The sequence below is a fragment of the Hemiscyllium ocellatum genome, unplaced genomic scaffold (assembly GCF_020745735.1).
Source record: "Hemiscyllium ocellatum isolate sHemOce1 unplaced genomic scaffold, sHemOce1.pat.X.cur. scaffold_558_pat_ctg1, whole genome shotgun sequence".
Classification (NCBI taxonomy): Eukaryota; Metazoa; Chordata; class Chondrichthyes; order Orectolobiformes; family Hemiscylliidae; genus Hemiscyllium; species Hemiscyllium ocellatum.
The window spans coordinates 134,932-156,592 of NW_026869115.1; the positions used below are offsets into that span (position 1 = coordinate 134,932).

At 58.7% G+C, this 21,661-nt stretch overlaps 1 long non-coding RNA gene across 1 annotated transcript in view; it reads left to right on the forward strand.

Moving 5' to 3' along the window:
* The first annotated feature begins 512 nt into the window (after positions 1-512).
* Positions 513-21,661, forward strand: part of LOC132813938 (uncharacterized) — a 28,624-nt gene continuing 7,475 nt past the window's right edge. The window contains exons 1-2 of the long non-coding RNA XR_009644225.1: positions 513-617; positions 18,415-18,630. This is a non-coding gene — a long non-coding RNA (uncharacterized LOC132813938). The remainder of the gene's footprint in view (positions 618-18,414; positions 18,631-21,661) is intronic.

The window sequence follows — 21,661 nt, forward strand, 5'->3', positions numbered from 1 at the left end:
TGACCATTTGATGTGTATACCGGGGAGTATCTAACTTGTCTAGTGTTTATTTAAGAAAGATTATAGATAAGGGCAATGCCTCCACCAGCTCAAGATGCTTGATCCCCTTGAAAAAATATTTATATCAAATTCAAAAAGACACTTTATTCACAAAAAAACTCTCCGTACAAACACAGTCACTAAAGTTCAGTTCTGTATATTCTTTACAACAAGTCTTTGCAATGACATATACACTCCCCTTGGCTGATTAACTGAAATGTTAGCTCTGAGCTGTTCCTTCTGAATTAACATCACAAAGTTACATTGATAAGGATCTTTGTGAAGTGCCTGTGTTCTGTATCTGTTCTCCCATGTAGCCCGCCCTCCGAATACAACACTTATAAAGCTTTAAACCTGTTTGTCAACTTTCAGCAGAAGCAGCCTCAGGGCATTGAGCACAGACTGAATGACTCAGTGACGCTTGGATCAGGTCAGATCAAATTCTCAAGCAAACGATGGCTGGGGATATTCAGTAACAACGGTGAGAGAGAGAGAGGAACAATTCACATTTCAAGTGACCCTTCCTCAAAACGGTCTGTTCTGAAGGAGCTTTCCCGCAGAAATCACTGGATTGAAAGGTGAACTCTGTCTGTCTCTTCCTCCCTCTCCCATCAGAGATTCTTCAGCAATCTCTGTATTGATGTTCAGGTCTCCAGCGGGTCCGTACAGATTGGTTTTAGGGTTGAATCTGAAGCTTGCTCTGTTCTAGGGATTGAATACCCCTGCTACAAAGGGGGGACAGTTACTCTCTCTGTCCTCCCTCTCTCTGCCCCTTTCTCTGTCCCTCTCTCTCTGTCCCCCCCACTCTCAGTCCCACTCTCTCTGTCCCCTCTCTCTGTTGCCCCTCTCGCTGTCTCCCCCTCTCTATCTCCCCCTCTCTGTGCCCCCCTCTCTTCTCCACCCCTCTCTGTCACCCTCTCTTTGTCCCCTCTCTCTGTTCCCCTTCTCTCTGCCCCCTTCTCTCTGTTCGCCCCTCTCTGTCCTCTCTTTCTCTCCCCCTTCTTTCTCTGGCCCCTCCTCTGTCCCATTCTCTCTCGGACCACCATCTCTCTGTCCCCCTCTCTCTGTCACCTCTCTCTGTCCCCCCTCTCTCTGTCCCCTCTCTCTGTCCCCCCCCTCTGTCCCCCCTCTCTCTGTCCCTGTCTATATGTCTCTTTTTCTCTGTCCCTTTCTCTCTGCCCCTCTCTTTGTCCCCCTCTTTTGCTCTCTCTGTCCCCTTCACTCTGCCCCCTCTCTCTGTCCCCCTCTCTGTCCCTGCTCTCTGTACCCGCTCTGTGTTCCTCCTCCTCTCTCTACCCCATCTCCGTGTCCCCTTTCTCTACCCCCTCTCTCTATCCCCACTCTCCCTGAATCCCTCTCTCTGACCCCTTTAACCCCGTCTCTCTGACCCCTGTCTCTGTTCCCCCTCTCTGTGTCCCCTCTCCAGTCTCCGCTCGCTCTGTCCCGCTCTTTTCTGGGGCCAATCTCTCTGTTCCCCTCTTACTGTCTCTCTCTTACTGTCGCCCTCTCTCTGTCCCCTCTCTCTGTCACCCCTCTCTCTGTCCCTCTCTCTCTGTTACCCCTCTCTCTGTCCCTCTCTCTGTCACCCCTCTCTCTGTCCCCCTCTCTCTGCCCCCTCTCTCTGTCCCCTCTCTCTATCCCCCTCTCTTCTATCCCCCTCTTCTCTGTCCCCTCTCTCTGTCCCCTCTCTGTGTCACCCCTCTCTGTCCCCCTCTCTCTGTCCCCTCTCTCTATCCCCCTCTCTCTATCCCCTCTCTCTGTCCCCCTCTCTCTGTCACCCCTCTCTGTCACCCCCTCTCTGTCCCCTCTCTCTATCCCCTCTCTCTGTCCCCCTCTCTCTGTCACCCCTCTCTCTGTGTTCCCTCTCTCTGCCCCCTTTCTCTGTCCTCTCTCTCTGTCCTTCAGTCCCACCTCTCTCTGTCCCCTCTCTCTGTTGCCCTCTCGCTGTCTCCCCTCTCTATCTCCCCTCTCTGTGCCCCCCTCTCTCTATCCACCCCCTCTCTGTCACCCTCTCTCTGTTCCCCTCTCTCTGTTCCCTTCTCTCTGCCCCTTCTCTCTGTTCGCCCCTCTCTGTCCTCTCTTTCTCTCCCCCTTCTTTCTCTGGCCCCTCCTCTGTCCATTCTCTCTCGGACCACCATCTCTCTGTCCCCCCTCTCTCTGTCACCCCTCTCTCTGTCCCCCCTCTCTCTGTCCCCACCTCTCTCTGTCCCCCCTCTCTGTCCCTCTCTCTGTCCCTGTCTATATGTCTCTTTTTCTCTGTCCCTTTCACTCTGCCCCCTCTCTCTGTCCCCCTCTTTCTGACACTTCTCTCTGTCCCTTCACTCTGCCCCCTCTCTCTGTCACCCCTCTCTGTCCCTGCTCTCTGTACCCGCTCTGTGTTCCTCCTCCTCTCTCACCCCATCTCCGTGCCCCTTTCTCTGTCACCCCTCTCTCTATCCCCACTCTCCCTGAATCCCTCTCTCTGACCCCTTAACCCGTCTCTCTGACCCCCTGTCTCTGTTCCCCCTCTCTGTGTCCCTCCCCAGTCTCCGCTCGCTCTGTCCCGCTCTTTCTGGGGCAATCTCTCTGTTCCCCTCTTACTGTCCCCCTCTTACTGTCGCCCTCTCTCTGTCCCTCTCTCTGTCACCCCTCTCTGTCCCTGCTCTCTGTACCCGCTCTGTGTTCCTCCTCTCTCTCTACCCATCTCCGTGCCCCTTTCTCTACCCCCTCTCTCTATCCCCACTCTCCCTGAATCCCTCTCTCTGACTCTTTAACCCCGTCTCTCTGACCCCTGTCTCTGTTCCCCCTCTCTGTGTCCCCTCTCGCTCTGTCCCGCTCTTTCTGGGGCCAATCTCTCTGTTCCCCTCTTACTGTCCCCTCTTACTGTCGCCCTCTCTCTGTCCCTCTCTCTGTCACCCCTCTCTCTGCCCTCTCTCTCTGTTACCCCTCTCTGTCCCCTCTCTCTGTCACCCTCTCTCTGTCCCCTCTCTCTGCCCCTCTCTCTGTCCCCCTCTCTCTATCCCCTCTCTCTCTATCCCCTCTCTCTGTCCCCTCTCTCTGTCCCCTCTCTCTGTCACCCCTCTCTCTGTCCCCCTCTCTCTGTCCCCCTCTCTCTATCCCCTCTCTCTATCACCCTCTCTCTGTCCCCCTCTCTCTGTCACCCCTCTCTCTGTCACCCTCTCTCTGTCCCCCTCTCTCTATCACCCTCTCTCTGTCCCCTCTCTCTGTCCCCTCTCTCTGTCCCCCTCTCTCTGTCCCCCTCTCTCTATCCCCTCTCTCTATCCCCCTCGCTCTGTCCCCCACTCTCTGTCCCCCCTCTCTCTGTCCCCCTCTCTCTGTCACGCCTCTCTCTATCCCCTCTCTCTGTCCCCCTCTCTCTGTCCCCTCTCTCTGTCACCCCTCTCTCTGTCCCCCTCTCTCTGTCACCTCTCTCTGTCCCCCTCTCTCTGTCCCCCTCTCTCTATCCCCTCTCTCTGTCCCCTTCTCTCTGTCCCCCTCTCTCTGTCCCTGCTCTTTCTGATCCCTCTCTCTATCCCCCTCTCTCTGTCCCCCTCTCTCGGCCCCCCTCTCCCTGTCCCCACTCTCTCTGTCCCCCTCTCTCTGTCCACCCTCTCTCTGTCCCCCTGACCCCTTCTCTCTGTCCCCCCCTTTGTCCCCTTCTCACTGTCCCCCCTCTCTGTCCGCCCTCTCTCTGTGCCCCCCTCTCTATCTCCCCCCTCTCTGTCCCCTCCTCTCGGTCCCTCTCTCTCTGTAGCCTCTCTCTGTCCACCCTCTCTCCCTGTCCCCCCATTTCTGTCCCCCTCTCTCTGTCCCCCTCTCTCTGTCCGCCCTCTCTCCCTGTCCCCCCATTTCTGTCCCCCTCTCTCTGTCCCCCTCTCTCTGTCCCCCCTCACTCTGTCCCTCTCTCTGTGCCCCCTCCTGTCCACCCTCTCTCCCTAAACCCATCTCTCTGTCCCCCTCTCTCTGTTCCCCTTCTCTGTGCGTCCCTTCTATCTCCCGCTCGCTCTGTCCACCTCTGTCTGTCCCCACTCTCTCTGTCCCCCTTTTACTGTCCCCCTCTCTCTATCCCCTCTCTCTGTTCCCCTCTCTCTGTCTGCCCTCTCTCTGTCCGCCCTGTCCCTCCCTCTATCTCCTCTCTCTGACCCCACGCTCTGTTCCCCCCTCTCTGTTTCCCACTCTCTCTGTCCCCCCTGTCTCTGTTCCCCCCTCTCTCTGTCCCACCCTCTCTGTAAATCCTCTCTTTGACCCCCTCACTGTTCCCTTCTCTCTGTACCCCCTCTGTCTGCCCTCTCTCTGTACCCCCCTCGCTCTGTCTCCCTGATCTCTGCCCCCCTTGTCTCTGTCCGCCTTCCTCTTTGTTCCGCCTCTCTCTGTTCCCCCCTCTCACTGTCCCCCTCTCCCTGAACCCTCTCGCTGCCCCCCATGACCCATCTCTCAGTCCCCTATCTGTCTCCCATCTCTGTCTCCCACGCTGTGCCCCTCTCTCTGTTCCCCCCTCTCTCTGGTCACCCTCTCTCTGTCCTCTTCTTACTGTCCCTCTCTCTCTACCCCCACTCTCTTTACCCCCTCTTACTGTCCCCCTCTCTCTGTCCCCCTCTCTCTGCCCCTCTCTCTGTCCCCCTCTCTCTGCCCCCTCTCTCTGTCCCATACTCTCTGCCCCACTCCGATCCCATCTCTCTGTCCCCACGACTCTCTGTCCCCCCTCTCTGTCCCCCACTCTCTGTCCCCCACTCTCTGCCCTCCACTCCGATCACCTCTCTCTGTCCCCACGTCTCTCTGTCCCCCTCTCTCTCTCCCCACGCCACTCTGTCCCCAATCTCTCTGTCCCCCACCTCTGTCCGCCCTCTCCGTCCCTCTCTTGTCCCCCCTCTCTCTGTCCCCCTCTCTCTGTCCTCCTCTCTCTGTCCCCCTCTCTCTGTACCCCCTTTCTGACCCCCCTCTCTCCTTACCACCTCTCCCTGTCCCCATGTCTCTGTACCACCTCTATTTCCCCCGTGTCCCCCGCTCTGTTTTCCATCTCTCTTAACCACTCTCTGTCCCCCTCTCTCTGCACCCACCCTCTGTCCCACACCCTGATACCCCCATCCCCTCTCTCCATCCCCATGTCTCTCAATCCCCCTCTTTCTGTCCCCCTCTCTCTGTCCCCCCCTCTCTCTGTCCCCCCTCTCTCTGTCCCACTCTCTCTGTCCCCACGTCTCTCTGTCCCCTCTCTCTCTGTCCCCCACTATCTCTGTCCCCACTCTCTCTGTCCCCCCTCTCTGTCTCTCCTCACTCTGCCCCCCCATGTCCCTCTCTCTCTGTCGTCCCTCTCTGTCCACCCTCTCTCTGTCCCCCCCTGACCCCTTCTCTCTGTCCCCCCTTTGTCCCCTTCTCACTGTCCCCCCTCTCTGTCTGCCCTCACTCTCTGTGCCCCCCCTCTCTATCTCCCCCTCTCTGTCCCCTCCTCTCTGTCCCCCTCTCTCTGTGCCCTCTCTCTGTCCGCCCTCTCTCCCTGTCCCCCATTTCTGTCCCCCTCTCTCTGTCCCCCTCTCTCTGTTCCCCTCTCTCTGTCCCCCTCACTCTGTCCCTCTCTCTGTACCCCCTCCTGTCCACCCTCTCTCCCTAAACCCATCTCTCTGTCCCCCTCTCTCTGTTCCCCTTCTCTGTGCCTCCCTTCTATCTCCCGCTCGCTCTGTCCACCTCTGTCTGTCCCCATTCTCTCTGTCCCCACTCTCTCTGTCCCCCTTTTACTGTCCCCTTCTCTCTATCCCCCTCTCTCTATCCCCCTCTCTCTGTCTCCCTCGCTCTGTCCCCCCTCTCAGTCCTCCCTCTCTGTCTTCCCTCTCTCTGTCCGCCCTCTCCCTCCCTCTGTCTCCTCTCTCTGACCCCACGCTCTGTCCCACCTTCTCTGTCCCCCATCTCTGTCCCCCCTCTCTCTGTCCCCCCTCTCTGTCCATCCTCTCTTTGTCCCCCCTCACTGTTCCCTTCTCTCTGTACCACCTCTGTCTGCCCTCTCTCTGTGCCCCCTCGCTCTGTCTCCCTGATCTCTGTCCCCCCTTCTCTCTGTCCCATTCTCTCCTTTCCCCTCTCCCTGTCCCCTTCTCTCTCTGCCCCTTCTCTCTCTGCCCCGTCTCTCTCTGTCCCCCTCTCTCTGTCCCCCCTCTCACTGTCCCCCCTCTCTGTGTCCCCTCTCTCTGTGTCCCCTCTCTCTGTCCCACCTCTCGCTATCTCCCTCTCTCTCTGTCACCCCTCTCTCTTTCCCCCTCTTTGTCCCCTTCTCTCTGTCCTGCCCCTCTGTCCCCTTCTCAGTGTCTCCCCTCTCTGTCTCGGGGGACAGAGAGAGGTGGTAAGGAGAGTGGGGGGGTCAGAGGGGGGTACAGAGAGAAAGGGACATATAGAGAGGGACAGAGAGACGGGAATAGAGAGAGGGGGAGAAAGAGAGAGGGGTCAGAGAGAGGGGGACAGAGAGAGGGGGACAGAGAGAGGGGGACAGTAAGAGGGGAACGCAGGGAGGGGTTCAGGGAGAGTGGGTACAGAGAGAGGGAGGTAGAGAGAGTGGGCACAGAGAGCTGTGTCCAGAGAGGACGGGGGAAAAGAGAATGGGGACAGAGAGAGTCCCAGAGGGGGGACAGTGAGAGGTGGGTGACTGAGAGTGGGCGACAGAGAGAGAGGGACAGTTGAGGGGGTCAGAGAGTGGGGGACAGAGTGGGGGAGGGACAGAGAGTGGGGTGACGGAGAGACGGGGACAGAGAGAGAGAGGCGAGAGACAGAGGGGGAACAGTGAGAGGCATACAGAGAGAGCGGAAACAGAGAGAAGGGAACAGAGAGAGAGGGACACAGTCAGGGGGACAGACAGTGGGACAGAGAGAGGGGTGACAGAGAGAGGGGGGACAGAGAGAGGGGTGACAGAGAGAGGGGTGACAGAGAGAGGGGTGACAGAGAGCGGGGCAGAGGGAGGGGTGGGGGTCAGAGAGCGGGGACAGTGTGGGGGATGGGGGGAGACAGATGGGGGAATGGGGGCACAGGGGGAACAGAGAGTGGTTAAGAGAGATGGAAAACAGAGAGCGGGTGTCACGGGGGGACATAGAGGGAGGTACAGAGACACGGGAGACTGAGAGAGGTCGGAGAGAGAGAGGGGGCGGATGGGGGTCAGAGGGGAGGTACGGAGAGAGGGGGGATAATGGTTGGGGGCAGAGAGAGGGGGAAAGGGAGAGGGTTGGATAGAGAGAGTGGGGACCGAGAGAGGGGGACAGAGAAAGAGGCCGCCTCTCCCTGAACTCCTCTCTCTGCCCCTCTTTCTCTGTCCCCCTTTCTCTGTCCCTCTTTCTCTGTCCCCTCTCTCTCTGCCCCCCTCTCTTTGTCCCCCCTCTCTCTGTCCCCTTTCTCTGTCCCTCTTTCTCTGTCCCCTCTCTCTCTGCCCCCCTCTCTTTGTCCCACCTCTCTCTGTCCCCCTCGCTCTGTTCCCCCTCTCTCTGTCTCCCCTCTCTCTATCTCCCCCTCTTTGTGTCCCACTCTCTCTATCCACCCTCTCTCTGTCGCCCTCTCTCTGCCCCCCTCTCTCTGTTCCCCTGTCTCTGTCCCCTTCTGTCTGCCCCCTTCTCTCTGTTCGCCCCTCTCTGTCCTCTCTTTCTCTCCCCGCTCTTTCTCTGTCCCCTCTTTCTCCGTCCCCTTCTCTGTCCCATTCTCTCTCTGACCCCCCCCTCTCTGTCCCTCTCTATATGTCTCTTTTTCTCTGTACCTTTCACTCTGCCCCCTCTCTCTGTCCCCATCTTTCTGACACCTTCTCTCTGTCCCCTTCCCTCTGTCCCCTACTCTCTGTCACCCCTCTCTCTGTCACCCCTCTCTCTGTTCCCCTCTCTCTATCACCCCTCTCTCTGTCACCCCTCTCTCTGTCCCCTCTCTCTCTGTCCCCCTCTCTCTGTCACCACTCTCTCTGTCTCCCTCTCTCTGTCACCCCTCTCTCTGTCCCCCTCTCTCTGTCCCCCTCTCTCTGTCCCCCCTCTCTCTGTCCCCTCTCTCTCTGTCTCCCTCTCTCTGTCCCCTCTCTCTGTCCCCCTCTCTCTGTCCCCTCTCTCTCTGTCCCCTCTCTCTGTCCCCACTCTCTTTGTCCCTCTCACTCTGTCCCTCTCTCTCTGTCAACCCTCTCTCTGTCCCCTCTCTCTCTGACACCCCTCTCTCTGTCCCCCACTCTCTCTGATCCCCCTCTCTCTGTCCCTCTCTATATGTCTCTTTTTCTCTGTCCCTTTCACTCTGCCCCCTCTCTCTGTCCCCCACTTTCTGATACCTTCTCTCTGTCCCCTTCCCTCTGTCACCCTCTCTCTGTCACCCCCCACTGTCCCTGCTCTCTCTGTACCCGCTCTATCTTTCTCCTCCTCTCTGTACCCCCTCTCTCTAAACCCACTCTCCCTGAATCCCTCTCTCTGACCCCTTTAACCCCGTCTCTCTGACCCCCTGTCTCTGTTCCCCCTCTCTGTGTCCCCTCTCCAGCCTCCGCTCGCTCTGTCACGCTCTTTCTGGGGCCAATCTCTCTGTTCCCCTCTTACTGTCCTCCTCTTACTGTTGCCCTCTCTGTGTTCCCCTCTCTCTATCACCCCTCTCTCTGTCACCCCTTTCTCTGTCCCCCTCTCTCTGTCCCCACTTCTCTGTCCCCTCTCTCTCTGTCACCACTCTCTCTGTCCCCACTCTCTCTGTCACCACTCTCTCTGTCCACCACTCTCTCTGTCCACCACTCTCTCTGTCCCCTCTCTCCGTCTCCCCGCTGTCCGTTCCCCCTCTCTCTGCCCCCTCTCTCCGTCTCCCCGCTGTCCGTTCCCCCCTCTCTCTGTCCCCTCTGTGCCCCCATTACCCCCTCTATCTACCCCTGTCCCACCCTCTCTGCGTCCCCCTCTCTGTACCCCCATCTGTCCCCCAGTCTCTGTCGCCCCTCTCTCTATCCCTCTCTCTCTCTCTGTCCCCCTCTCTCTGTCCCCCTCTCTGTCCCCTTCTCTCTGTCGCACCTTCTCAGACCCCTTCTCTCTGTCCCCACTTCTGTCCCCTTCTCTCTTCCCACCCCCTCTCTGTCCCACCCCCACTCCGTGCCTCGGGTTCTCTGTCCCCCTCTCTCTGTCCCTCTCTCTCTGCACCCCCTCTCTCTGTCCGCCCTCTCTCTCTGTCCGTCTCTCTGTTCCCTCTCTCTGTCCCCCTCTCTCTGTACCCAACCCTCTGTCCTCCCCCGTCTCTGTCCCCTCTTTCTCTGTCCCCTTCTCTCTCTGTCCCCTCTTTGTCCTCACCATCTCTCTGTCCCTCCTGTTTCTGTCCCCCCTCCCTGCCCCTATCTCTACACCCCCTCTCTCTATCCCCCCTCTCTCTCCCCCTCTCTCTGATCCGCTCTATCTGTCCCCCCTCTCTCTCTCCCCCCTCGCTCTCTCTCTCCATCTCTCTGTCCCCCGTCTCTGTCCTCTCTCTGTGTCCCCCACTCTCTGTCCCCTCTCTCTCTCCCCCTCTCTCTGTCCCTCTCTCTGTTCCCTCTCTCTATCCACCTCTCTCTATCCCCTCTCGCTGTCCCTCTTCTCTCTCTGTCCCCCTCTCTCTGTCCACTTTGTCTCCCGCTCTCTCTGTCCCTCTCTCTGTCCCCCCTCTCTCTGTCCCCCCTCTCTCTAATCCCCTGTCTCTGTCCCCCTCTATGTTTCCCCTTTCTTTCCCCACTCTCTCTATCCACAGCCCTCCCTTTCCCCCCTCTCTGCCCCCTCCCTCTGTCCCCCCTCTCTATCCCCCTCTCTCTGTCCCCCTCTCTCTCTGTTCCCTCTATCCGTCCCCACCCCCGCGTATCCCTTCTCTCTGATTGACCTCTCTCTGTCGCCCATGTCTCTATACTCCCATCTATGGCACCCCGTGACCCCCGCTCTCAGTTTTCCCTCTCTCCTAACACTCTCTGTACCACTGTGCCCCTGTTCCACCCTCTGTCTCCCCTGTCCCCCTTCTCTGCCCCCCTCTCTCTGACCCACTCTCTCTGTCCTGCGGTCTCTGTCCCTCTCTCTCTGTCCTTCTCTCTCTGTCCCTCTCTCTCTGTCCCCCTCTCCCTGTCCCCTGTCTCTCTGTCCCCCTCTCTCTGTCTCCACTCTCTCTGTGCCCCCTCTCTCTGTCACTGTCTCTCTGTCCCCCTCACTCTGTCCCCGCTTTCTCTGTCCCACCCTCTATGTCCCCTTCTCTCTGTCACCACTTCTGTCCCATTCTCTCTTTGCCCCCTTCGCTGTCCCACCCCCTCTCTGTGCCTCGACTTCTCTGCCCCCCACCTCTGTCCTCCCTCTCTCTGTACCCTTCTCTCTGTCCCCCTCTCTCTGTCACTCCTCTCTCTCCACCCCTCTCTCTCACACCCCTCTCTCTGTCCCCTCCTTTCTGTTCCCCTCTCTCTTTCCCCCTCTGTCTGTCCCCCAAGTCTGTCCCCACTCTCTCTGTCCCCCTCCTCTCTGTACCCCACTCTCTGTCCCCACCTCTCTGTTTCCCTCTCTCAGTCCCCCTCTCCCTGTCTCCCTCTCTCTGTCCCCGCTCTCTGTTCCCTTTTCTCTGTCCCCCTCATTCTGTCCCCCTCTCTCTGTCTGCCCATTTTGTGCCCAACTCTGCCTCCTCAGTCTGCACCCTGCTCTGTCCCTCTCTCTGTCCTACCTCTGTCTGTCACGCTCTATGTCCCAAATCTCTCTGCCCCCTCTCTCTTACCCCCCCTCACTCTGTCCTCTTCTTTCTGTTCCCCTCTCTCTGTCCCCACTCTCTCTGTCCCCTCTCTCTGTTCCCCCCCTCTCTGTCCCACCTCTGTCTGTCCCCACTCTCTCTGTCACCCCTCTCTCTGTCCCCCCTCTCTGTTCGCCTCTCTCTTTCCCCCTCTGTCTGTTCCCCTCTCTCTGTCCCCTCTCTCTCTGTCCTCCTCTCTCTGTTCGCCTCTCTCTGTTCCCCCTCTCTATGTCCCTCTCTGTCTGTCCCCCCTCTGAGTCCTCCACTCTGCCCCCTCAGTCTGCCCCCCTCTCTGTTCCTCTCTCTGTCCTACCTCTCTCTGTGCCCCTCTCTCTCTGTGTGCGCCTCTCTCTCTCTGGCCCAATCTGTCTCTGACCCCATCTCTCTGTACCCCCTCTCTGTCTCCCTCTCTCTCTGCCCCTCTCTCTCTCTCTGTCCCCCTTTATCTCCCCCTGTGTCCCACACTCTCTGTTTTCCCTCTCTATTCACTCCTCTCTGTCCGCCCTCTCTATCACCCTCTCTCTCTGTCCCCACTCTCTCTGCCCCTCTCTCTTACCTCCCTCTCTCTGTCCCCTCCTTTCTGTTCCCCTCTCTCTGTCCCCCATGTTTGTCCCCCCTCTCTCTGTCACTCCTCTCCCTGTCCCCCTCTCTCTGCCCCCTCTCTCTGTCCCCTTATCTCTGTTCCTCTCTCTCTGTCCCCCTCTCTTTTTCCCCCATTTGTACCCAACTCTGCCCCATCAGTCTGCACCCTGCTCTGTCCCTCTCTCTGTCCCCCTCTCTCTGTCCCAAATCTCTCTGCCCCTTTCTCTGTCCCCTTCTCTCTGTCCCCCCTCTCATTCTCCCCCTCTCGCTGTCCTCCTTATCTATCTCCCATCTCTCTGTCCCCACTCTCTCTGCCCCTCTGTCTTATCCCCCTCTCTCTGTCCCCTCCTTTCTGTTCCTCTTACTCTTTCCCCCACTGTCTGTCCCCCAAGTCTGTCCCCCCTCTCTCTGTCCCCCCTCTCTCTGTCCCCCCTCTCTCTGATACCCCTCTCTCTGTCCCTCCTCTCTCTGTCCTCCTCTCTCTGTCCCCGTGTCTCTGTGTCCCCCTTTATGTCCCCCCCCCCCACGTGTCCCACACTCTCTGTTTTCTCAGTCTATTATTCTCTGTCCCCCCTCTCTCTGTCCCCGCTCTGTGCCCCTCTCTCTGTCCCGGTCTCTCTGTGTCCTTCTATCTATTCTCTTCTCCATGTCCCATTCTCTCTGTCCCCCTCTCTCTGTCCCCTTCTCACTGTCCCAAATCTCTCTGCCCCCTCTCTCTTACACCCCTCTCTCTGTCCCCCTCTTTCAGTTCCCCTCTCTCTGATACCCCTCTCTCTGTCCCCACGTCTCTCTGTTGATCCCCGTACACCCACATCCCTTCTCTCTGTCCCCTCTCTCTGTCCCCTTCTCTCTGTCCACCCTCTCTCTGCCCCTCTCTCTGTCCCCACCCCTCTGTTCCCCCCCTTTCCCCCCTCTCTCTGTACCCCTCTCTCCGTCTCCCTCTCTGTCCCCCCTCTCTCTGTCCCCCTCATTTTCCACCCTCTCTCTCTGTCCGCCCTCTCTCTCTGTCCGCCCCGTCTCTGTCGCCCCCTCTCTCTCTGTCCCCCCGTCTCTGTCCCCGCCGTCTCTGTCGCCCCCGTCTCTGTCCCCCTCTCTCTCTGTCCCCCCCGTCTCTGTCCCCCCCGTCTCTCTGTCCCCCTCTCTCTCTGTCCACCCTCTCTCTCTGTCCCCCCGTCTCTGTCCGACCTCTCTCTCTGTCCCCCCCGTCTCTGTCCCCCCCGTCTCTGTCCCCCTCTCTCTCTGTCCCCCCGTCTCTGTCCGCCCTCTCTCTGTACGCCCTCTCTCTCTGTCCCCCCCGTCTCTCTGTCCCCCCTGTCTCTGTCCCCCCCGTCTCTGTCCCCCCGTCTCTGTCCCCCCCCGTCTCTGTCCCCCTCTCTCTCTGTCCCCCCTCTCTCTGTCCCCCCCGTCTCTGTCCCCCTCTCTCTCTGTCCCCCACGTCTCTGTCCGCCCTCTCTCTCTGTGCCCCCCGTCTCTGTCCGCCCTCTCTCTCTGTCCCCCCCGTCTCTGTCCACCCCGTCTCTGTCCCCCCCGTCTCTGTCCCCCTCTCTCTCTGTCCCCCGTCTCTGCCCTCTCTCTCTGTCCCCCTCTCTCTCTGTCCCCCCGTCTCTGTCCGCCCCTTCTCTCTGTCCCCCCGTCTCTGTTCCCCCCGTCTCTGTCCCCCCGTCTCTGTCCCCCTCTATCTCTGTCCACCCCGTCTCTGTCCGCCCTCTCTCTCTGTCCCCCCCCGTCTCTGTCCGCCCTCTCTCTCTGTCCCCTCTCTCTCTGTCCCCCCCGGCTCTGTCGGCCCTCTCTCTCTGTCCCCCTCTCTCTCTGTCCCCCCCCCGTCTCTGTCCCCTCTCTCTCTGTCCCCCCCGTCTCTGTCCGCCCTCTCTCTCTGTCCCCGCCGTCTTTGTCCCCCCCCGTCTCTGTCCCCCCGTCACTGTCCCCCCCCGTCTCTGTCCCCCTCTATCTCTGTCTCCCCCGTCTCTGTCCCCTCGCTCTGTTCCCCCGTCTCTGTCCCCCTCTCTCTCTGTCCCCCCCCCCGTCTCTGTCCCCCTCTCTCTCTGTCCCCCCCCGTCTCTGTCCGCCCTCTCTCTCTGCCCCCGTCTCTGTCCCCCGTCTCTGTCCCCTCTCTCTCTGTCCCCCCGTCTCTGTCCGCCCTCTCTCTCTGTCCCCCCGTCTCTGTCCCCCCGTCTTGTCCCCCTCTCTCTCTGTCCCCCGTCTCTGTCCGCCCTCTCTCTCTGTCCCCGCCGTCTCTGTCCCCCCCCGTCTCTGTCCCCCCCGTCTCTGTCCCCCCGTCTCTGTCCCCCTCTCTCTCTGTCCCCCCGTCTCTGTCCCCCCGTCTCTGTCCCCCCCCGTCTCTGTCCCCCTCTCTCTCTGTCCCCCTCTCTCTCTGTCCCCCCCCGTCTCTGTCCGCCCTCTCTCTCTCTGTCCCCCCGTCTCTGTCCCCCCGTCTCTGTCCCCCCCCCGTCTCTGTCCCCCCTCTCTCTCTGTCCCCCCGTCTCTGTCCGCCCTCTCTCTCTGTGCCCCCCCCGTCTCTGTCCCCTCTCTCTCTGTCCCCCTCTCTCTCTGTCCCCCCCGTCTCTGTCCGCCCTCTCTCTCTCTGTCCCCCGTCTCTGTCCCCCCCCGTCTCTGTCCCCCCCGTCTCTGTCCCCCTCTCTCTCTGTCCCCCGTCTCTGTCGCCCTCTCTCTCTGTCCCCCCGTCTCTGTCCCCCTCTCTCTCTGTCCCCCTCTCTCTCTGTCCCCCCGTCTCTGTCCCCCCGTCTCTGTCCCCCCGTCTCTGTCCCCCTCTCTCTCTGTACCCCGTCTCTGTCCCCCCCGTCTCTGCACCCCCGTCTCTGTCCGCCCTCTCTCTCTGTCCGCCCTCTCTCTCTGTCCCCCCCGCCTCTGTCCCCCCCGTCTCTGTCCCTCTCTCTCTGTCCCCCGCCTCTGTCCGCCCTCTCTCTCTCTGTACCCCCCGTCTCTGTCCGCCCTCTCTCTCTGTCCCCCCCCGTCTCTGTCCCCCCTCTCTCTCTGTCCCCCGTCTCTGTCCCCCCCGTCTCTGTCCCCCCCGTCTCTGTCCGCCCTCTCTCTCTGTCCGCCCTCTCCCTCTGTCCCCCCCGTCTCTGTCTCCCCCCGTCTCTGTCCCCCCCCGTCTCTGTCCGCCCTCTCTCTCTGTCCGCCCTCTCTCTCTGTCCCCCCCCGTCTCTGTCCCCCCCGTCTCTGTCCCCCTCTCTCTCTGTCCCCTCTCTCTCTGTCCCCCCCGTCTCTGCACCCCCGTCTCTGTCCCACCCGTCTCTGTCCCCCTCTCTCTCTGTCCCCTCTCTCTCTGTCCCCTCTCTCTCTGTCCCCCGTCTCTGTCCGCCCTCTCTCTCTGTCCCCCCCCGTCTCTGTCCCCCCCGTCTCTGTCCCCCCCGTCTCTGTCCCCCTCTCTCTGACCCCCCCGTCTCTGTCAGCCCTCTCTCTCTGTCCCCCGTCTCTGTACCCCCGTCTCTGTCCCCGTCTCTGTCCCCCCCCGTCTCTGTCCCCCTCTCTCTCTGTCCCCCCCGTCCCTGTCCGCCCTCTCTCTCTGTCCCCCTCTCTCTCTGTCCCCTCCGTCTCTGTCCGCCCTCTCTCTCTGTACCCCCGTCTCTGTCCCCCGTCTCTGTCCCCCCCGTCTCTGTCCCCCCCCTCTCTCTGTCCCCTCTCTCTCTGTCCCCCCCGTCCCTGTCCGCGCTCTCTCTGTGTCCCCCCGTCTCTGTCCGCCCTCTCTCTCTGTCCCCCCCGTCTCTGTCCCCCCGTCTCTGTACCCCCCGTCTCTGTCCCCCTCTCTCTCTGTCCACCCCGTCTCTGTCCGCCCTCTCTCTCTGTCCCCCCCGTCTCTGTCCGCCCTCTCTCTCTGTCCCCCCGTCTCTGTCCGCCTCTCTCTCTGTCCCCCGTCTCTGTCCCCCGTCTCTCTGTCCCCTCTCTCTCTGTCCCCCTCTCTCCGTCCCCCCCCGTCTCTGTCCCCCCCGTCTCTGTCCCCCCCCCGTCTCTGTCCCCCCGGTCTCTGTCCGCCCTCTCTCTCTGTCCCCCCCGTCTCTGTCCCCCCCCGTCTCTGTTCCCCCGTCTCTCTGTCCCCCTCTCTCTCTGTCCCCTCTCTCTCTGTCCCCCCCGTCTCTGTCCCCCCCCGTCTCTGTCCCCCCGGTCTCTGTCCGCCCTCTCTCTCTGTCCCCCGTCTCTGTCCGCCCCGTCTCTGTCCGCCCTCTCTCTCTGTCCCCCCCGTCTCTGTCCGCCCTCTCTCTCTCTGTCCCCGTCTCTGTCCCCCCCCGTCTCTGTCCCCCTCTCTCTCTGTCCCCCCCGTCTCTGTCCGCCCTCTCTCTCTGTCCCCCCCCGTCTCTGTCCGCCCTCTCTCTCTGTCCCCCCGTCTCTGTCCGCCCTCTCTCTGTGCCCCCGTCTCTGTCCCCTCTCTCTCTGTCCCCCCGTCTCTGTCGCCCCTCTCTCTCTGTCCCCCCCGTCTCTGTCCCCCCCGTCTCTGTCCCCCCCCGTCTCTGTCCCCCCTCTCTCTGTCCCCCCTCTCTCTGTCCCCCTTCTCTCTGTCCCCCCCTCTCTCTGTCCCCTTCTCTCTGTCCCCCTTCTCTCTGTCCCCTTCTCTCTGTCCCCCTTCTCTCTGTCGTCCCTTCTCTCTGTCGTCCCTTCTCTCTGTCGTCCCGTCTCTCTGTCGCCCTTCTCTCTGTCGTCCCTTCTCTCTGTCGTCCCTTCTCTCTGTCGTCCCGTCTCTCTGTCCCCCTTCTCTCTGTCGTCCCTTCTCTCTGTCGTCCCGTCTCTCTGTCCCCCTTCTCTCTGTCCCCCTTCTCTCTGTCCCCCTTCTCTCTGTCGTCCCGTCTCTCTGTCCCCCTTCTCTCTGTCCCCTTCTCTCTGTCCCCATTCTCTCTGTCGTCCCGTCTCTCTGTCCCATTCTCTCTGTCCCCCTTCTCTCTGTCCCCCTTCTCTCTGTCGTCCCGTCTCTCTGTCCCCTTCTCTCTGTTGTCCCGTCTCTCTGTCCCCCTTCTCTCCCTCCCCTCCCTCCCTCACCTCTCTTGCACTCTCCATCCCTCTCGTCCTACCCTCCCGCTCCCCTCTCTCACCCTCACCCTCGCTCGCACTCCCCTCTCTCGCCCTCCCCCTCTCTCACACTCCCCTATCTCACTATCTCCCTCCCTCTCGCCCTCTCCCTCCCTCTTGCCCACCCCTCCCTCCCTCCCCTCTCTCGCCCTCTCCCCTCTCGCTCTCTCCTCTCTCGCCCTCTCCATCCCTCTCGCCTTCACCTCCCTGTCCCCTCACTCGCACTCCCCTCTCTCCCCCTCCCCCTGTCTCGCCATTTCCTCTCTCGCCCTCCTCTCTCTCGCCCTCCTCCTCTCTCGCACTCCAGTCTCTCCCCATCCCCCCTCTCTTCCCTCCCCTCTCTCACTCTCCCTCCCTCTCGTGCTCCTCTCTCTTGCACTCCCCTCCCTCACTCCCCTGTCTCATCCTCCCCTCTCTCAACCTCTCCCTCTCTCTCTCCCTCCCTACCTCCCTCCCCTCTCTCGCCTTCTCCCTCTCCCTTTTCCTCCCCGTCTCTCGCGCTCCCTCCCTCTTCCATCCCCTCTTTCGGCCTCTCCCTCACTCTTGACCTTCCCTCCCCTCCCTTCGTCCCATCCCTCGTCCTTCCCTATCTCAACCTATCTCTCCCTTGCCCCCTCTCTCTCCCCCCGGTCCTTCACTTTCCCTACCCCATCTCTCACTCTTGACCCCCCTCAATCAGTCTCTCTCTCTCTCCCCACCTTCCTCCGTTTCTCTCTGACTGAATCTCTCTCCCTCCTGTCCCTCCCTCCCTCACTCTCTCTGACATACTCTGTCTCCCTGGTCTTTCCCTCTCCCTCTGACCCAGAGACTGGGGATATTTGGGGGTGAGGCTGCATGTGGGGCGTGGGGGTGAGATGTGGGAGGTGAGGAAAATGGGGTAGAGATGGAATTGTGGGAGGGAGACAGCGACGGCATGAGAGAGAGGGGGAGAGGGAAAGTGGAGTCAGGTGGAGAAACCGGGTTTGGGGGCGGTGTGTGTGAGGGAGAGGGGGATGAGGGAGAGGGTTGAGAAAGAGAGTGTGTGCTAAAAGAGAGAGAGAGAGAGAGAATTGAGGAGAAAGAGTAGGGGAGAGGTAATGGGGAGGCCAGGCCCAGTGGGGGGAACAGAGGGAGTTAACCCCAGCTCCTGAGCTCAGGCCGCGGTGCCCTCCCCTTCCCTGAGGACCAGGACTTGGGGCTGAGTCTGTCTCTCTCCAGCTCAGCTTCTCCAACACAAAGACACACAACAACATCGGTCCCTCTGCTGCTCGGCACGCTTTCATCAGCATTTTTATTGGTTACAAATGGAAGTGATGGATACAGTCAGTGGGATGGTGCCTTTTCTCACTGGCCCCTGAGTTGTGAGAAACATTGAAATGTTTCCCTGTAACCCCCCTGTGTGATAAGGAGGGAAAAACCATCGCTATCCTCCGTCTGTTACCATAGCGACAGGCTGCTCCATCGCTGAAACACTGAACTGAAATGAGAAAATCCCGGATGGTGTGATTAATGAGGGAATTTGATGGATGGATGGATTTGGGTGAAGGGATATTTCAGCACATTCTTCAGCTGCTGCCTGAACTTAGTCTGGGTCACGGCATAAATCGCGGTGTTTGTGCAGCAACTGAGGAGCTGCAGCATGAAGCCCAATTCCTGCACAAAAAATGGAGATGCACAGAGTCATACCCAATATACACCATCCGTTTCCATATAGAATACAGCATTAACGTTGACCATAACAGGATGAAATTGGCCGAGATCACAAACAGTAAAATGATGGATTTTTTTCGGTTTCTCATTTCAGTGTCAGACTGAGCGTCCCCATTGGTGTGAGCGCGGAGTCTCCTGCGGGCTCTGCTGGTCACTAAAATGTGTCTGACGGTGAGAACATTGAGCAGCAGAATCAGGAGAAATGGGACACCCGGGGTTAGAATGTGGTGGAGGAACTCGATTGTGACCCAGACACTGGAGAATAGAACAGCGCCTGTTACATCACAAAACCAGGGGGCGTTCCCCAGCCGATACCGAGCCCTGAGCATAAAATACCAGGAAATGTTCTTTTAAACAGCTCAGCACAGTCACTGCTCCCAGAACCACAGCCGCCGTTTTCTCACTGCAATATTTACTTTTCAGCTTCTGGCAACAAATGGCCACAAACCGATCAAAGGTGAAAGTGACGGTGAACCAGACAGAGCAGTCAGTGGCTGCATAAAGCAGGACGGCGTGGATATTACACACGGGGACGGAGTCCCTCAGGAAATAAAACTGTTCCAAATAAACAATAGGAATGTGTCTCAGGATCAGGTCAAGGATAATGACCAGGAGATCTGCCGCTGCCATGGCCCCCAGGTAACGTCTGACACATGGAGACAATCCACAATCTTTATAAAGCAGGACGTAGATGGTCACTACGTTAACTGTGAGGAAGGAAAACAAACCCATTATCCATCAGCCTGGAGGCAAAGGGACCCGTTTGATCGGGGACCCAGTGAGATTTTCAAATGTGTCCCTGTATTTAGGGATTTATTAAAATAATTGGAGCTGGAATAACAAATGGGAAAGTCTGAATTACTGACAAAAATGTGACATAAACCACAAACCCTCTCTCCCCAAACACACACAGACACATCCATAAGGACAGATGGTTTCTAGAACATTCCCACACACTCGATCACTCGAGAGCAGACACAGATCACTCTTTCCCAGTTCCTAATATGAAGGGTGGAAACATTTCTGTCCTGAAGGATTCTCTCCCAGTTTCCTGAAGACAAACGGAGTTTGGGATTCCCGTATTTTGGTATAAATTGTGGTCGATCCTGTGTCGTGGAGAAATGTAAACGCAGGAAAAAAATATTCTCCCCTTTAACTGCCCGAGGGGCCTTCGGAACAGTGTCTCCTTCTCCCTGGAACGGGATCTCTTCCCTCGGGATCTTATCGTTTGTTCAATTCACTGACGTCCGGCCGTTCACAAACAAACAACGTCAGGGACAGAACGTTCCAGGGAATGTCGGTTATAGAATGTCAGGGACAGAACGTTCCGGGGAATGTCAGTTATAGAATGTCAGGGACAGAACGTTCCGGGGAATGTCGGTTATAGAATGTCAGGGACAGAACGTTCCGGGGAATGGCAGTTATAGAATGTCGGGGACAGAACGTTCCGGGGAATGGCAGTTATAGAATGTCGGGGACAGAACGTTTTGGGGAACACTTTGACCTGTCCATGACCTTCCCCCCCCATCCACCCCACCCTCCTCTCTGACCTATCACCTCTCCCCCACTTCCGTCTCCCGATCACATTCCCAGCTCCCTTCCCCCCAGACCCAGCCTTAGCCCCAGCCCCAGCCCCAGCCCCCGCCCCCGCCCCCGCCCCAGCCCCAGCCCCAGCTCCTGCACAGCCCCCTCCCATTTATCTCTCAGCTCCCCAGCCCAGAAGCCTCATTCCTGATGAAGGGTTTATTCCCCTGCTCCTCGGATGCTGCCTGACCTGCTGTGGTTTTCCTGCACCACATTCCCAGTCAGGAAACAATCCAACACCGTCATAATCACAGGATCGGGCCTGATGGGTAATTTAGATTAGATTAGATTACTTACAGTGTGGAAACAGGCTCTTCAGCCTAACAAGTCCATACCGACCCACCGAAGAGCAACCACCCAGACTCATTCCCCTACATTTACCCCTTCACCTAACACTACAGGCAATTTAGCATGACCAATTCACCTGACCTGCACATCTTTGGACTGTGTGAGGAAACTGGAGCACCCGGAGGAAACCCACGCAGACACGGGGAGAACGTGCAAACTCCACACAGACAGTCGCCTGAGGCTGGAATTGAACTTGGTTCTCTGGTGCTGTGAAGCAGCAGTGCTAACCACTGTGCCACCATGCCGCCCAGAACGTTTCATGAAGCCCCATCACCATCCCTGGGTATATCCTGTCTCACCGGCAGGACAGACCCACCAGTGGTGGGGATACCCTGGGATATATTCAGGGAAGGAGTTACCCTGCGATTCCCCAACATTGATTCCAGAACCCAGGAAATCTCATGGTAACAGATCATGGTCAAGGAAATCGCCTGAGGATGGTTATCTCCTGCTCCCCCACCCCTCCTCTCGGTGATAACTCAGTTCCCCTCGATGTTGGAAACAAATCAGAGGAAGCACTGAGGGTGACAAGGACACAGAGCATTCTCTGTGTGTGGGACTTCAATGGCCATCACCAGGAGTGTCCCCACGGGTCCCCCGCTGACTGAGCAGGGACAGGCTTCATTACACCACAGCCAGACTGGGGGAAACATACTTACCAAACTCCTTGTCCCAGAGGGATCTGTCCCTTACAGTATCTGTAGGAACAGCCAGCACACAGTCCTGGGGAGGGACAGTCTCAGCCTCACATTTGACATACTCAAGATTAGTGTGTTCCTGGAAAAGCACAGTAGGTCATGCAGCATCCGAGGAGCAGGAAAACCACCGTTTCGGGCAGCAGACCTTCATCACAAATGAGGCTGAGAGTCTCCGGGATGGAGAGATAAATCATTTTAGGCGTACAGCTCACTGTGTTATGTGGCACTCCCTCCTGTGAAGTAGGACATACTTCTAAAGGACCGAGCACATGGAAGCTGGCCATCCAAGAGGCACTGTCGGCTAGCAGCAGCTGCAGCATGAATGGCCTTCCCTCCATCATAAAGTCAGAAGTGGGCTGTTCACTGATGGTTTCAAAATATTCAGCACCATTCCCAACTGCACCGTTACTGAGGCAGGCTATTCAGCCCAGCAGGAGTTTTAAACAGGAACAGAATGAGGCCATTCAGCCATTGGAGGCGGTTACTCAGCGATTGGAGCAGATCTTTTAATCTCTCATGCCTGTAACACAGGAAATGGAAGGGAACGTTCGGCATTTCAAAGCTGCCACACAGGAATATGGGGAGCTGTGTAGACCACAGCAGTGCATTGATCTATAACCCTGGACTAGACATTTGTCCAGCACCGGGAGCTGTGGAGACCACAGCAGTGCACTAATTTGTAAACCTGAAAGAAATATCCATCCAGCGTGGGGAGCTGCACAGACTACAACATTGCATTACCTATAAACCTCAACCAGACAGTCTGACCAGCACAGAGACCTGTGCAGTGATCACCCGTGAATTAATCTGTAAACCAGGAGCAGTTACCCTCCCAGCGTGTAGGACTATGTACCCCACCCCAGTGCATTGATCTGTAACCCAGGAGCAGTTACCCTCCCAGCGTGTAGGACTATGTACCCCACTCCAGTGCATTGATCTGTAACCCAGGAGCAGTTACCCTCCCAGCACGTAGGACTATGTACCCCACCCCAGTGCATTGATCTGTAACCCAGGAGCAGTTACCCTCCCAGCATATAGGG